This window comes from Anastrepha ludens, chromosome 3, assembly GCF_028408465.1.
Source record: "Anastrepha ludens isolate Willacy chromosome 3, idAnaLude1.1, whole genome shotgun sequence".
In the NCBI taxonomy this organism is placed as follows: domain Eukaryota; kingdom Metazoa; phylum Arthropoda; class Insecta; order Diptera; family Tephritidae; genus Anastrepha; species Anastrepha ludens.
This window is the reverse complement of record NC_071499.1, coordinates 94962129-94980241: the sequence shown is the minus strand read 5'-3', so window position 1 is coordinate 94980241 and position 18113 is coordinate 94962129.

Here is an 18113-nt window from a genome sequence, read left to right as displayed (position 1 = left end):
AAGAAAGGGGAATTGTTTTACTCCAAATTTAACGCGTGCGGGCCACGGGCAATAATGAATAAGCCAAAACTACTGGATCGATTTTAATCATTTTTTCAGTGAGTGACATAGGGTATATATTTTATACCCGTGCGAAGCTGGGCGGGTTGCTAGTACATAATAAATTTAAATAAATTGAAATTGAAACAAACTAAAATAAGCAAAAATACTTAAATATATAGTAAAAAAAAATCAGGTAAAAATAAAAAAAAATATATATATAAACTAGAGTCAAAAAGATAAAAGTTAAAAATAAAATTGACTAAAATATATGTAAATTAAATTAAATAACATACAATAAAATAAAATAAATTAAAATATATAAAATAAAACAAAATACAATAAAGTAAAATAAAGCTAAAGAAAATAAAATAGGAAGAAATTAAACTAAATATAAAAAATTAAATTAAATAAACAAAAATAAAAAATATTTAACAAAATAAAATGGATAAATGAAATACAGTTAATAAAAGTTAAATAAAAGTACGATTTACGAAAACGAATTCAAGCTAGACAGAATTAAATGAAATAATAAAATTAAATTAAATATAAAGAGGTTAATTCAATAAACAAAAATTAGTAAATTTAAATACATTGAAACAAAATAAAATAAAATAAAATAAAATGATTTATAAATACTGAAATAAAATAGGGTAAAACAATTTGGTAAAAACGAAAAAGTTATCTAAAATAAATTAGAATCAAGTTAAATAAAATAAAGTCAAAAACAAAATAAAAAATAGCCAAAACAAAATAAATATGAAATAAACAAAAATTTAATTAAAAAAAATAAAATGCGAAATAAAATAAAATATTTAATAACAATAATTATTCCTCTCCTTATGAAATGTATGTATCATATACACAGGTTAAAAGGGAAATTTTTAAATATCCTTGCATTTATTAGGTGAAGAATTTTGCTTACTTCACTAGTGTTTTCCGTTAGATTTAAACACGATAGATGTATGTATATGCATACATAATTCAATTGCATGGAGTCATACCTTACGGCGATTTATTGAAAAGGTTGTATTTCAAAAGAAGTTATTTGAAAATTTTATGTTGGGTGAAAATTCAATTCATTCTTCAGTACCACTATGACTAACGAAAAAATCAGAGTGGGTGGTGGTATTATTTGTGGACCAAACATAGTAACAGCAAAACATTTATTTCAAAAATTCCGTTTTATTTCTCATAATATATACTTTTTTTCAACTTATTTGTTGAAGTACTTTACTCTCGAAGTGTACTTTTTTTTTAAATTTCCTACTGTAAGTATATTTCCTTCTAAATTCCTACAAATCAGGAAACATCTGAGCTACTGGGCTTGAAATATATAAAATACATAAATATGCGAATTTTCGTATCGTTGAACTCGTGGAAAATATTTCAACGCTGGGACTTTGTGTTTGAAGCCATACAAAAATTGCGTTGCTAAATGCTAAGTTTCTCAGATTTCCATACAGCTACCCAAAATTTTTCAGCCGTGACCAGTCATTACCTCGCGATATACTTTGCTTGTAGGTCAGACATATACTTATGTAATACTGTGACAATTTATACCGTTGCCAATATTGAAAAGCTGCTTTTGATGGCATAAATATATATAAATATTTGCGTATGGCTAATTTTTCTCTTTAACGTATCAGTTGATCTGATGCCACAAAGCAGCAAATAAGTAGGAGGCTGCACTACAAACACGTATGAACAAGTATATCAAATTTCAGAAAGTGGGGCAGACGAGACCGTGCTCCATATATTTGTGCACAACCATGCGGGGAAATAAACATATCTGCATGCAAGCCGATATGTAAATACTTAAATGAATAGAAGTCACCCATCCTCAGGCTTTATACTTAGCACGGTTGTCTATCAACATTAATGCCTTTCTAACTTCAGTCATCCACACATATGCACATAAATATAGGTATATTTGTATATATGGAAATGTGACTGTTGCATTTCCGTGTTCATATGTGCATATTTGCGTGCGTGAGCACCTTTATCACTTCACGGTTGGAAATAAAATTATACTACCATTTCCATTAACTTGCCCCCACCGTGACATTTCCATGTTTCGTTTTCTTACTTCTGCTATCAGCTTTAGAGGGTTTAGATAACCTGTAGCACTTGTCGCTGTTTTTTTTTTTTTCAAAAGTTGTCTATGTTGTTGCATTTTATATGCATTTTGAGCGATTTCCACGTTAATTTCCTGTGTGAATTGGGTCATGATGGGAAAAATGGAAAAACCGGAAATTTTTTAATTAACAGCAAATTCTACTCAATGCTCACCAAAAAGTGCATATGTCGGATTTTTTAGTAAACATTCGCCATGATTATTTTCAATTTTTTAGCTATGCTTCGATTTCTCATGGATTCTGAGGGAATTTAATCAGGCTTTGGATATCAGAAAAGTGCTCATAAGTAAGCAAGTATTTTAAAGTAAACTGGTGACTTAAGTTATGTCATACATATGTATAGATATTGATGATGTTTTGAGTAGAGAGCTACGGTCCCAGTTGGCGGCTGGGAGAGTTCGAACCCTCCATAAAGCTTCAGCTTCAATATGGATACATTGAATAATAATGTATAAAAAATTATTAATATATTTAGGAATTTCATTACCTATACGGCAATTGCTTTTCGTTCCGTCGAAAAACGTTTTAAAATCGTTAAAGCTATTGCGGGTACGAGTATATCAAGAAAATTTACGTTTTGTAAATTCTAGGCGATGGTTCATTTACTAAATTCTAATCAACCCCAACACAAAAAGAGGTTGTCTGTAAAGTCGGTTTACTGACGATAGCTTAACGTGATAACGTCATAAGAAAATACTGATTGAATGGTTGCATTTTTCAAAAGAAACTTTTAATTTTATTTGTTTGATAGATATTTTGTATGGATATAGAGAATGAGTTAACATAACATAACATAACGTAACATAACACAACACAACACAACACAACATAACATAACATAACATAACATAACATAACATAACATAACATAACATAACATAACATAACATAACATAACATAACATAACATAACATAACATAACATAACATAACATAACATAACATAACATAACATAACATAACATAACATAACATAACATAACATAACATAACATAACATAACATAACATAACATAACATAACATAACATAACATAACATAACATAACATAACATAACATAACATAACATAACATAACATAACATGCTGTTCAAGCAAGGTAACGACGCATGAGCAAGATAACGACGCATTTTTTGGTGCGTGCAGCCGGCTACATAGAATTATAAGACGTTATCACGTCAAAAAATAATAATAACATTAAAACAACAGGTATTATTAACAAACTTGGTTTTATTTTAAATTCTTCAAGTAAATCAAATTAATAATAATCAATAAGAAGGCATATGCAAATACAAATACGTGAATTTATATACAGGGTGGCTGATGAATTTTGCTACATTAAGAAACTCAAATAACTTTTTTTTTAGTGTATGGAATTCATTTATTTTTTTTTTCAAGTTGAAGGTCATTAAATTTTATTAAATGCAGCTTAACTAGTTTTAAAAATAATTGAATTTAAATGCCCCGCATGCTCGTTGACACAAGTGCGGCTTCTTAGTAAAAAGTTGTTCATTGCTGCTTTGAGAGTTGCGACAGGAATAGCCGCAATTGATGCCCGAATGGATTGTTTTAGTTCATCCAAATTTGTTGGCTTTGTTTTATAAACTTCTTGTTTACATAAACCCCACAAGAAAAAGTCAGGTGCAGTAAGGTCAGGCGACCTGGGGGGCCAACGAAATTCGGAGTTTCTTGAAATCAGTTTATTGGGAAATTTTCGTCGCAACTCTGTCATAACAGTCTGGGCTATGTGAGACGTTGCCCCATCTTGTTGAAACCACACAGAGTTGAAAGGAATTCTCTTTCGGCGTAGTTCTGGATAGAAAAATTCTTTCAGCATTTTCAAATAACGGTCTCCAGTAGCCGTAACGGTGTGACCATTTTCTTCAAAAAAATAAGGCCCGACAATACAGCGTGAAGAAACCGCACACCACACTGTCACGCGAAGAGGATGCAATTCCGTCTCGTGGAGTATCTGTGGGTTAGAAGTACTCCATATTCGACAATTTTGTTTGTTCACATTGCCGTTTAAATCGAAATGGGCCTCATCAGACATGAAAAGGCAGTTTAACATGTTTTGGTCTTCTTCCACCATTTGCAGGATCTTCTGGCAAAATTCCAAGCGAATCGGCAAGTCTGCTGCATTCAGTTTGTTAACCATTTGAATTTTGTAGGGAAATAAGTCTAAATCTTTGTGCATTATTGTTTGCAAAGACTGTCGGCTGACACCAAGTTGAGCAGATAAGCTTCTTGTTGAAACCCTTGGATTGCTTTGTATAGCTGCAGCTACAGCAGCGATCGTTTCCTCCATCCAAACTGGTGGGTTTCGATGATAAGGCCTTCTTGCGACTGTTCCTTGCTCAGCAAAATTATTCACCATTCTCATTATGGTCCATCTGCTCGGGGGATCGCCGCCAAACATCCGCCTGTACTCTCTCTGTACCAAAACTACGGACTCCAGTGCGTGATAGCGGCGGACTATCCAAATTCTTGTTTGCGTGTCCCAGTTATCCATTTTAATAAATCTTAAAGATCAATCTGCAAATTAAAACAAAAATGGTACAGATAACTTAAAAAGAAAAAAAGTTATTCAATTTTTTTTTGGTAGCGGCTTTCATCAGCCACCCTATATGTACATATGCGCATATACATACACATATACGCTCACTTAAGTAGGAGAGAGCAAGATGTCGAACGTTGCCGTTCGTTTGCTTTGTCGTTCGTTCCGCGCTTTCGCTTGCAGTTCATTCAAGGTAACGGCAATGAGCAAGGTAACGACAAATGAGCAAGGTAACGACAAATGATCAAGGTAACACTAATGAGCAAGGTAACGACACATCTTTTCGTGCGTGCAGCCTGTTAAATCCAATTATAAGACGTTATCACGTCAAAAATTCATTTAGTTCACTCTCTATGAATTTTTAGCCTTTTACCGCACGATAGAACCCTAACTTAGATATTAACAATGAAGAAAGTGCTAAATTCAGTCCTGAAACAACTTACATACCCGTGCACATTTATGAAAGTTTTACACTTTGAATATAGTGGTGGCCGTGTTTTCAATACGAGTACCGCGCTACCTTGGGCAAAGGGTAATACGCGCAACAAGTTTCACTGAAGCGCATTAATTGTTACTCGAGTTACCGACAAACATAGTTAAGCCGAATCCTCTAATCACACTCTACCATTATGCGAACAAAATTTTAATACCCTTGTGCACAAACTTAATTAGAATTAAATATCACAGATTCTTGATATCACTATTTTGTCTAATTCGTCTGCCATTAGTATCCACCCTTGGGAGGTTTCTCAGAGAAATTATTTGTTGGATCACAGGTTGATCCTTTCAGAAATTAATTTCGCACCGGAAGTCGTATCTCCGCACAGGAACTTCAAAAGTATCGACTGATATCTGATTAATAGGATTTTAAACGAGAAGTTGAACAGGCGTAATTTTTCCATCTGATGCGGAATGGGCTGAATCTGCAGAAAGATCCTTGAAATTCTAGTTAATACTCATTTTTTCGAATTATATTGCGTCATGTGACATTGTCGACATGAATCAACCGATAGGGTTACTCGATATATCCCTATCCTGCTTGTTGACAAAAGCACCTGGACAATGAATAGTTTCTAGAGCTCAAATCATGAGTCGTAAAATACGGAAGGGCTATAAAATCACTTGGCTGGTTAGGATGCAAAGGACTGCATGTATTGGCACCACCGGGGCATGTAGAACTTGTCCCAGTTTTCTCCTTAATATCGTTTTGCACTTACTTTCCATCAACTTTTACGTTATTTCCATCGCTGCTCGAAGTGCAATCAGGTTAAAGAAGGTTGGCCTCCGAAGGCAATCTGTTATGGAACATGGTAGCATTTTTAGACAGTTAACACCGCATTTCTCTACATTTCGTACAGATCTCTTTATCCGTAAATTGTAGTTGCAGGGTTGTGCCAGGGCAATCTTTCCAAGTAGATCGGTTTGGAACATGGGGAAAGTCAGCACCGATGCTGATACCACTGTCTTCACTGACGCTTCCCAGACAGAAGGCTTTGCAATCCTGCAGGCATGCATAATGCTTAGGGAACGTGGGAGCGTGGGAGATTTTAAAATTGTTTCCGTTAGTCACGCTGGGATCAAGGTATTAACGACGCAATGGTGCAGATCCAAATTGGTCAACTCCTGTCTAGAGGAGATGAAATAACTCTATCTATCATTTCTCTGATCCAATTGGATTACAGAAGGAAATCAAAGTTCTGATGAGTTTGCAGGAAGCGGTCAACTAAATTAGTTTCAAAGGCCTCTTACGCGGTCATTGGCATCCCCTGACTGTTGTTAAGGGAAAATTGCACAACTTATTTTTAAGAAAAGTGCATAACACAACATTTCCTCGTGTGCTGTTTCAAAAACCTTTTAACCCCAGTACAATAGACGCAGGGCGCAGAAAGTCCTGGGAACTCCTCGCCATTCAATTGGACGGTCGGCACACATACAGAAAAGCTATTGCAGAAGCTGTGGGGACCTTTCAAAGAAGGAGACTGTTGAGCATTTTTTCTGTAAATGTCCGGGTGTGGCAGCTATAAGATTAAGGTAACTGAGTGCTCCTTTCTTCGACAGCCTGAGGCAGAGGCTAAATTCAATTAATGTCCTCCGTTACATCAACAGTTCTGGTTGGCAGTAAATATCTGCTCATTGGAGGTCCCAAATTGGTATCAAAACGACGCTTTAGAGCTACTTGGGGGTGCCATTTAGTACTTTAGCAATTTCACCTAACTCCCCATAAGGACAAACTATTCTAGAAATTTCATTAAATGGATTACTTTTCTATTTCTTGGCAAAACTTACTGGTCAGGAATAGGAATTTCGACAATGACTTCACATACGATACCCGCCTCATGGGGGGTAACTTGAACATTTGAAGAGGCAGATAACAATCAAACTTTACATGAGTGGGGTCGGATACTTGAAGAAGTTCGGTATAGCGGAGATTCATAATGCAGCACAGCCTAATTTGATTAGTTCAGCCGAAGCTCATAAAGCTATTATCAAATCTGAAGGAGACTCCACAAATTATTAAATAAATTTCAATTATTTTTCCACCAATTAATAGTGCTATATTTTTAGTTTAATGTAAGTAAAGTTAGATAATCTACAATCATACCATCTACAATCGTGGAAGATATTGAAAAGTCTCTTTTTCAGAAGGAGTTTACGGTAGGCGCCTTCCTCGACATTGAGCGGGCTTTTAACAACGTCCTCCCGGAGGCAATTACCAGGTCTCTAGGTAAACTAGGGGTCGGAACCGACCTTATAAGATTTATCCACAAAATGCTTAGCGACAGAACTGTCACGGCAGAGTGGGGCGGTATCTCCATCCACCGGCAGGTGAGTAGAGGCACTCCGCAAGGTGGGGTTCTCTCACCATTCCTCTGGGTTGTTGTTCTAAATGATCTGTTGGAGGAGCTGGTGAAGGGGGGCTGCAGGGTAATTGACGTGGCACTAATTGTTAGAGGAAAATTTTTGGACACTCTGTACAACTTGATGCAGGGATATCTGAATGCAGTTGTTAGTTGGGCAACGGATTGTGGCCTGTCGGTGAATCCTCTTAAGACAGAGCTCGTCCTATTTACGAAGAGATATAAAATACCCAGAGCTCAACTTCCCTCACTGGGAGCGCTCCTCTGATGCTTTCTGATAAGGTGAAGTACCTAGGTATTATCCTTGACAGCAAGCTTACAAGGAAGCCCAATATTGAGGAAAGGGTGAGGAAGGCAACAATCGCCTTGTATGGGTGCAAGGGCGCAATCGGCAAAAGATGGGGCCTCTCGCATAGAGTTGTTTTCTGGCTATATACTACTATTGTATTTTATGTTATATGGAGTCATAGTCTGGTGGAACTCACTAGAGAAGACGACATTGGAGAAGAAGCTGGAGGGAGTTCAGAGGTCGGCACTCGTTGGAATCAGTGGGCCTCTTCGAACGACTCCTACTCTGGCGCTCAACGCAATGTTAAATGTGGTACCCGTAGACATCGCAGGCAGAATTGCCGCTACACGTACCGCAATCAAACTGAGGGGCTGGAGCTATAAGCTCAACCTCACTTATGGGCACTCAAGCATTCTTAGACTTTACAGACCAGTGTATACCCTCGTTTAGCCCAACCGGAACATTCTCCACTCACATCCCGTCAAAGGAAGAGTGGACGGAGGGCTACACTTGGGGGCAGGGCCTGGTGAACTTGTTCACGCGTGGATCGAAGTTGGAAGGAAAGGTTGGCGGAGGAGTCTTTTGCGAAGGGCTCCCCATCAGACTAAAATTCAGGTTACCGGACCACTGCAGTGTGTTCCAGGCAGAGGTAGCCGCAATCAAGGAGGCAGCTGATTGGCTGCTCAAATGCCTACTAACAGTCAAGAAAGTAAATATTTACTCCGACAGCCAAGCGGCAATAAGAGCCCTCGGGTCTATGACGGTGCACTTGGAATTGGTCAAGGAATGCTAGACCTCATTGTCGACTGCGTCCGAATTCTTTGACATCAGCCTCATCTGGGCTCCCGGTCACAGCGACATTGCGGTAAACTGTGAGGGGTATGAGCTGGCCAGACAAGGGACATGTGAGGTGATTTCCCCGCGGAGGGAGAAAATTGGGATCCCCCTGACTACCTGCAGTCTGCTCCTGGAAAGATGGGCATCGCGCCAACTCAGCGAGCGCTAGGCAAATATACAAACGTGTAAATCGTGAAATCCTTCTGGCCACGTGTGGACCGGAGGCGCTCGGGCGAGCTTCTGAGGCTGACAAAATATCAGCTCTGCAATCTAGTGGGTTCTCTCACAGGACACAATGCGCGAGGAATACATGCTGTGAGACTTGGAATCACCTCGAGTCCTTTTTGCGCTGGATGTATGGAGGATGAGGTGGAATCATCTCAGCACCTTCTTCTTAGCTGTCCTGCTCTGGCGGGGCTAAGATCCAGGCATCTTGGCTCTTACTGCTTTGCCACGCCTGCTGATATAGCTGGCGCTGACATTAAAAATCTGATGAATTTCATCAGCAGCACAAAGCGGTTGACGCAAATACAGTCATCGCTCATAATCCGCACGCTCCTAACCATTCCATCACCACCTCTCCCCGCCCTCTCCCTGCACCTCATCGGTCCTTCCCTTCACCTCACTTCCTTCACAATGGTATCACAAAGGACGAATTCTTCTTCGTCCAAGTGTGCTCACTCCCTGGGCAACCATACCAACCTAACCTAACCTAGGTAATCACCGAAAGTGTAAAATATATTCGCTGTTCATTTTTTATATTCCAAGCACAAATGAGCTGTTTCATATAGCAAATGATTAAAACCAAATCATTTAAAAATCTCCTCATGTAAAAGCAACGCAGTAAAACAGTCCCGCTAATGAACTCCTTTTACAAGTAAATAACTTAGAAAAGCGATATTCAATTTTCGACGGCAGCCTATTTTAACGCTAACTATGGTCTCAGAACCATAAAGCGATTCAAAATCAAACAGTTAAGTTACATTAAACTCGAAACACATCTTCAATGCTTGGCATTAAAGCCAACCACCAATCGAGAAATTATCATAACGGGAACACAGGCAGCTAGTTAACGGCAAGCGGAAGTGTGAACTAAGCAACCGCGAAAGGAAGAGAAGTGAAAGGAAAACAAAAAACAAAACCAAGTAAGAACCAAAGCAAAACACGAAGCACAATTAAGTATAAAAACTTTGATAAATACCAGAAAAAAAATCTCTATGAACTCATCTCTAGTTGCTTGCCATTTCGCTCAGTTCAACGAACCTAATAATTTTTAAATTGCTATTGCAAATTGTTGAAATTTAAAGCACTCAAAAGTCTCTCCTTCCTTTGAAAAGAATATTTGTGTAGATTTTTAATTTCCACGCTTACTTTCATTTGCTTTGATTTCCACTCGACCTTATCACAAATTAGCCGGATTTTCGCGCGAAATTCTCCATCTGCAGCTAAGAAGCTTTGTACTGATAATGAAATATATCTACATCTAGACACATATATTTACTACAGCAGAACATTTAGGTATTATCATTCATACCATCCCCTATACTTTCTCATTAGAGAATAATCTGTGTATTAAGTATGTACTCGTATGTTGCTCTATGCTATGTACTTAGTTGTACTTAAGAAAATTAAAACAAAAAATCGGTTTTCAAAAAAGTGCAAATTCTTAGAGTAAACATTTAAAACTTGTTAGAGAAAACGTGATGTTGGTAAAAAAGATCGAACATAGGTCGAGCAACGCGAAACAACATAAGTGTATCAACAATCAAAACGTGCATTTAACTTTAAAGGGGTTTTTCTCGGAACAACGACATAGGATCTGTTCCGATCGGTCTAAGGTTTGTTAATAAGGTACGATTATAATCCACCTTTTTTTAATTAATTAATTTAACCTTTTTTTTAAATAAAAGTTGAAAGAATTTAAAGCGTTCCATTTTGAATTATTTTTTATCTCAGATTTCAACTATCGTAACTCATGTCAAAGCGACAAATCTTCTATTCACTAATAACTATTTTTTTCGTTTCACATCCTCTAAACTTGACACATTACATCAATAGGGGTATCCTCAGGCAACCAAATCTCACGAACTTATCTTCGAAAATAAAACAAGACTTTTGTGCTAGTATTTGGTGTCCATATTCCTGTGCTTAAACTCATAAAATAAGTTTCAGTATACAACGTGAAGTCCAAAATAAACAAGACTGGCATCATAGAAATGTTTTTGATGGCACCATCTTTTTAATGAGTTAGTGCGTTGGAAGTTACATCCCTAGCTGACTTCCAGTGAAAGCTCGGTGACATTCGGTTTAGTGGAAGCGAAGTTATTGCATCTGAAGTCAGTATGTTTGTGTCATCGGTGCAAAAATGAGTTTCGGACAAAGAAAACAAGTTTTGTTTTAAAATCATTAAAACGTTTACCGAAACATTTGAATTGATGAAAAAAGTTGATGGCAATGATTGTTTATCTCGTTCCAGAGTTCATGAGTGGTTTACACGTTTCAGAGATGTATGTGTGGACATAAATCACAATGAACATACAGGCCGCCCAAAATCAATAATCACCGAAAACTCCATCGAAATTGTTAGTAAATTTATGAAAAATGAATCGAAATCATCGCTTAAATTCATGAAATCGGAGTTGAATATCTCCAAAACATCGATTTATGGCATTTTACCAGATCATTTGGGCTTAGGAAAGGTCTGTGAATGTTTCGTTCCACACAAGTTAACGGAGGACCAAAAATTGCTCAGAACTCAACATTCGAAAGACCTCATTAAAGAGGCGAGAAAAGAAGAGAACTTCCATTACAACATTGTAACTAATGACGAAACGTGGTGTTTCGAACAAGAATCTGAAACTAATCGTCAAAGTGTGAATAAAAGGCCCCAGACGAGCCACTACCCATCGCGTTTGGAAAAGTCAAAAATCAAGTCGATGCTCATTTGTTTTTACGATTCCAAGGAAATTTTCCTCAATCACTCACCGTATTCACTTGATATGACTCTCTGTGACTTCTATTTATTCGGAAAATTGCATTTAGCCATGAAAGGAAAACGTTTTGCGTCCGTAGAGGCCATCCAAAAGGCTTGTACCGACATCCTGAAGGACATTCCGATCAATGACCTGAAATAACCTTTCGAAAAGCTTTAAGCTTAAATAAACTCAAAGTTATCAGATCAGATCTCCTGTCGGAGCTCCTGTCGTTTCTATTTTAGCTCATTTTTGTTTATTGTGGACTTCATCTTGCATTACAACATTTGAATGTTGGTTATTGGTCCGTATAGGCCATCATCAATTATGCCAAATTCTAGACAAAAAACATGTAATATCGGGTCATAAATTTGGATTCAAAAAAAAGCATTCATTATCCAACAGATCTACAGAGTCACACATAAAATCCCATCAGACTTTGAAAGCAATCTGTGTGGTAGTATTTTTGGACGTTGCTTAATCGTTGAACAAGGTGTGGCACAAGGGCTTAAAAAGCTACCTTACCGAACGAAGTTTATATACTAAATATGACCATCATTGATCATATGTTCATCAAATAATAGCTGCAGCTCCACAAGAAAGTGTTATAGCACCACTACTATATGTTTTGTTCCTACCTGAGGACAGTATTATTTTGGTAATTTCTGATTAAGGCCGGCGGGCCAATTAAAAGGTCAAAAAAATCGATGTTTTTTTTTTCCTGAAATTAATAGCTTAGATATTCAAGAACATGAGACACAAATTTTCAGAGTTAAATTCCAAGTATTTGCAGAGCTACTGAGCCGAGCGTAGTGCGGCGTCGAGCAACTGTGCGCTTATTGTTGTAACTTTGAAGCGCGTTTTATCGGCTTTTCATTTTCACGATTTTACCTAATTTATGTACACGATTGCAAAAAAACTAAACGAGCTATCCATTTCATTCAAAATGCGTTATCTTCAGTATTGTTTTCTCTTCTATGTGAACTAAAAAAAACATCCAAAAACTTTTTTTAAGCGACTTTTTTACCCAGTTGAAGAGTTTTTTTTCCTTGAAAAACCACTTTTTTTTCTACCTTCCCCCAAAAATTCGAATTTTACGTGTTTCTCCCAATTTTCTTAGTTCACATCGAAGATAATTACATCAAAATTAATAATCTTTTTTTTTTGTTTTCAGATGAAAATTGCAAGTTGTATCTTGTACAGAAGTTGGATACTTCAGTGGCAAGGCGCTCTGGGAATCTATTGATAACTCGGCTTACAATATATTGTTGGAGATTGTACAAATTTTTTTTTTTAGTTCAAATATATATTAAACTATCCCCAAAACTTCATTTGGCTAATTGTTTTTTTTCTCATCCCACAACGCTTCGCGAAAACTACTGAATTTAGGACATCTAATTGGCCCGCCGGCCTTAATTTGATTAGCTGACATGAAGTCCGAAGCTTGGCCGTTTTCGAGATATTTTTTTTTATTAAGGATTACATAAAAAACAAAATGTCCCTATAAGTACGTACCCTTTTTTCGATTTTTCCGTTTTTAGTTAAAAGGAATGCCAATTAATATATATTAATATATTGATAATAATATCATAAATAAACTGCTAACCTTGTATGTTAAAAGTCTTGGCTGCTACAGTAGGAGTTTTGAATTTCGGATTTTGCATTCACATCTTTACAAAAAAATATTGTGTAAAAAGTATTTTAAAATCGTGTATATCCCTTTTTGGGTGTTTGGCCGAGCTCCTCCTCCTATTTGTGGTGGATTTCTTGATGTTGCTCCACAAATGGAGGGGCTCCATTTTTCAAGCCGACTCCGAACGGCAGAAATACACTCGGAGGTTTGCCATTGCCTGCGGAGGGGCGACCGCTAATAGAAATAACTTTTTCTTCATTTTGGTGTTTCACCGAGATTCGAACCTACGTTCTCTGTAGTAGTATAATGCTTCAATTAAAAAGTACCCCATAGCAGACTGCAGACTTAATAAGTGAACGGTAAAATTTCATGGGACGAAAAAATGTAAAGAATTCGAAACTAAAACAAAAAACTTTACAATTGACTCATTTATTCACTACAATTCGTTCTCAACCTGGCCGCCCTATTCCTGATACAAATTCTCATTATTTCCTTTAAGTGTTTTTCACAACGGTTGTTCTTAAATGCTTCCTCATTTCGTCATGTAACCAAGTTAATCCGAAATGACCTAAGCTAGTAGAGCTCCTAAGTATCTATGGTGACTTTCCCGTAACCACGAATATTACTTTTCCAGCCCATGACTTCAGATTCTTTTTATCAGTTAAGTGTAATTAAACGAACTTCTAGTGCAAGTAAATTTAATCAATATGCAATAAAGTACAATCCAATCAAATCCAATTTCTTAAATTCGCCTTTGGAATAATAAAATCATACGTCGCACTTATGGGGCGCAGGGGCATTATAATTTTGTTCATATAATGGTTCTGTGTTTTTTTCAAGAGTTATCGGCATTTTGTACACATAATTATTAAAATCGGTTCATTTTTAACTAAGTTATGGGCATTTAAACAATTTTTTTCTTATATAATTAAAAAAAATCGAGTTTGAGCCGAAAAACAAAATTGCCGATAAAGCTTGAAAAAAAAATTTTTCGGGAGAACAAAAAAATACGTGTCTCATTATTTCGACCAGAGAGCAACATATTTGAGTTACATCGAAATCGAAGAACATGTCCCGAATAGCCCTTTTGAATTGAAATGGAAAGCATCTATTTAAGAAAATTTTTTTTAATTACTCATAACTTAGTCAAAAATAAGCCGATTTGAATGATTCTGGGTTCAAAATAATCGTAATTACTTACACGAGCTACTTCATGCAGAAACAATTGCAAAAAAGTAGTTGGAAATGTTTTATTTTGCAAAAAACAAAAAGTGCGAAACAGGGTTTTTACTCAAAAATTCATTACTCAAAAACAACTCATTTTAGCTACTAGGCATTCAGCTCAATTAAAATTTGATTAGGAAAAATTTATAAAAAAAAAATACACTTTTTGAAATAGTGAATTTCGAAAAAATTTAAATTTTTTTTCTTTTCTGCTAAATAAAAAATTTTCAACTACTTTTTTGCAATTGTTTCTACATGAAGTCGCTCGTGTAAGTAATTACGATCATTTTGAACCCAGAATTATTAAAATCGGTTCATTTTTGACTAAGTTATGGGCATTTAAAAAAATTTTTTTCTTATATAATTAAAAAAAATCGAGTTTGAGCCGAAAAAGAGGTTGTCTGTAAAGTCGGTTTACTGTCGGTAGTTTAACGTGATAACGTCATAAGAAAATACTGATTGAATGGTTGCATTTTTCAAAAGAAAATTTTAATTGTATTTGTTTGATAGATATTTTGTATGGATTTAGAGAATGAGTTAACATTAACATAACATAATATACTTTAACATAACATAACATAACAAAACATAACATAACATAACATAACATAACATAACATAACATAACATAACATAACATAACATAACATAACATAACATAACATAACATAACATAACATAACATAACATAACATAACATAACATAACATAACATAACATAACATAACACAACAAAACATAACATAACATAACATAACATAACATAACATAACATAACATAACATAACATAACATAACATAACATAACATAACATAACATAACATAACATAACATAACATAACATAACATAACATAACATAACATAACATAACATAACATAACATAACATAACATAACATAACATAACATAACATAACATAACATAACATAACATAACATAACATAACATAACATAACATAACATAACATAACATAACATAACATAACATAACATAACATAACATAACATAACATAACATAACATAACATAACATAACACAACATAACATAACATAACATAACATAACATAACATAACATAACAAATTACCCCGTATTAAAACACTTATCAACAGCTTTCATTTGATATCCATATTGTACAAACACCTTCTAGGGTCCACGTTTTGGTCTCTATCTCGAGACCCTAGTCACGGAACGGATGGAAATACTCTGAACTAAAGCATTCACCAACAGCTTCCATTTGATACCCATATCGTACATACACATCCGAAGGTTACCCGGGTCAACGTTTTGACCTATATCTCGAGACCATATCTACCAATAGGTACCCAAACTATACGGAAACCATCTTCAGTACCTCCTTAACAATGTGTGGAAGTTTGGTTTAATTCGGTGCAAAGACACGGCGGGTCCACGTTTTGGCATATATTTCCAGACCCTAGTCATATATAGGTATGAAAATTACCCCGTATTAAAGCACTTATCAACAGCTTCCATTTGATACCCATATTGTACATACACATCCGAAGGTTACCCGGGTCCACGTTTTGACCTATAGCTCGAGACCATATCTACCAATAGGTACCCAAACTATACGGAAACCATCTTCAATACCTCCTTAACAATGTGTGGAAGTTTGGTTTAATTCGGTGCAAAGACACGGCGGGTCCACGTTTTGGCATATATTTCCAGACCCTAGTCATCAATAGGTATGAAAATTACCCCGTATTAAAGCACTTATCAACAGCTTTCATTTGATACCCATATTGTACATACACATCCGAAGGTTACCCGGGTCCACGTTTTGACCTATATCTCGAGCCCTATTTCCAAAATAAAATATAATCCATGTTACTCGTGATGTAGCTTTCGAATGGTGAAAGAATTTTTAAAATCCAGTAGTTTTTGAGCCTATTCATTACAACCAAACAAACAAAGTTTTCCTCTTTATAATATTAGTATAGATATGGTAAATATTACTATACATTTTTTCCTTCATATATAATAAAAAAATAATAATAATAACATTAAAACAACAGGTATTATTAACAAACTTGGTTTTATTTTATATTCCTCAAGTAAATCAAATTAATAATAATCAATAAGAAGGCATATGCCAATACAAATACGTGAATTTATATATGTACATATGCGCATATACATACATATATACGCTCACTTAAGTAGGAGAGAGCAAGATGTCGAACGTTGCCGTTCGTTTGCTTTGTTTGCTTTGTCGTTCCTTCCGCACTTTCGCTTGCAGTTCATGCAATGCAATGAGCAAGGTAACTACATATGAGCAAGGTAACACTAATATGAGCAAGGTAACACTAATGAGCAAGGTAACACTAAAGAGCAAGGTAACACTAATGAGCAAGGTAACTACATATGAGCAAGGTAACACTAATGAGCAAGGTAACTACATATGAGCAAGGTAACACTAATATGAGCAAGGTAACACTAATGAGCAAGGTAACACTAAAGAGCAAGGTAACACTAATGAGCAAGGTAACTACATATGAGCAAGGTAACACTAATGAGCAAGGTAACTACATATGAGCAAGGTAACGACACATTTTTTCGTGCGTGCAGCCTGTTAAATCGAATTATAAGACGTTATCACGTCAAAAACAAAATTGCCGATAACTCTTGAAAAAATTTTTTTTCGGGAGAACAAAAAAATACGTGTCTCATTATTTTGACCAGAGAGCAACATATTTAAGTTACATCGAAAGCGAAGAACATGACCCGAATAGCCCGGTTGAATTGAAATGGAAAGCATCAGTTATTACTTATAATAAATAATGATTAATTAATGACGACAATCTTCAAACGACTCCAGAGAATAAAGCAATCCAAAGCGGGCACCTTAAAGAGTTCTACAAGTTTGAGAATATTCTACCACTCAAAATTTTGGCATGCTATTCTGATTAAATTCGAAAAAGAGAATAAAATGCTGCAAGAAACGGATCTCAATCTCTCAGCTGCAATGTAGATTTATAAAAGTCTTGCGCAACACTGTAAAGAATCGCCGAACTCGATTTGGTTCTCCATGGTTTGTAAAAATAGTGCATCATTCTATGAGAATTCTAAATGTAAAATCGCTAAATATAATCTATTCGCAAATTCTGATACTTATATTTCACATACCTCAATTTATATAATATAAACTAAGACTTGCGTGAAAAATTTTTTTAGTATTACCGTTGTAAAGAAATCGTTCAGATGAATATTTGAAAGAAGAGTGATAGCAAACAACACTATTGGGGCACCAAAAGGGCCCCCACGTGCGTGGTGCTCTAGCGCAATTGTAGGGCACCTCAGGCCTCATGTAAAGTTTAATGAACCATTCTGATCCCTATGCCACGATTTTTACCATATTCTAATACTTTTCACATACCGAAACCGCTCCTTACCATCCAGGCAACATATTACCCGCTCTCAGTAAATAATGGCGCTAGTACAACTTCAACTTTTCCCAGTTTCAAAGTGCTTTTCTGTAACCAAACACTTTTAAATTTCAACACGTGCATTACGTATTTAAGTTAAACACAAGTCGAAAACAA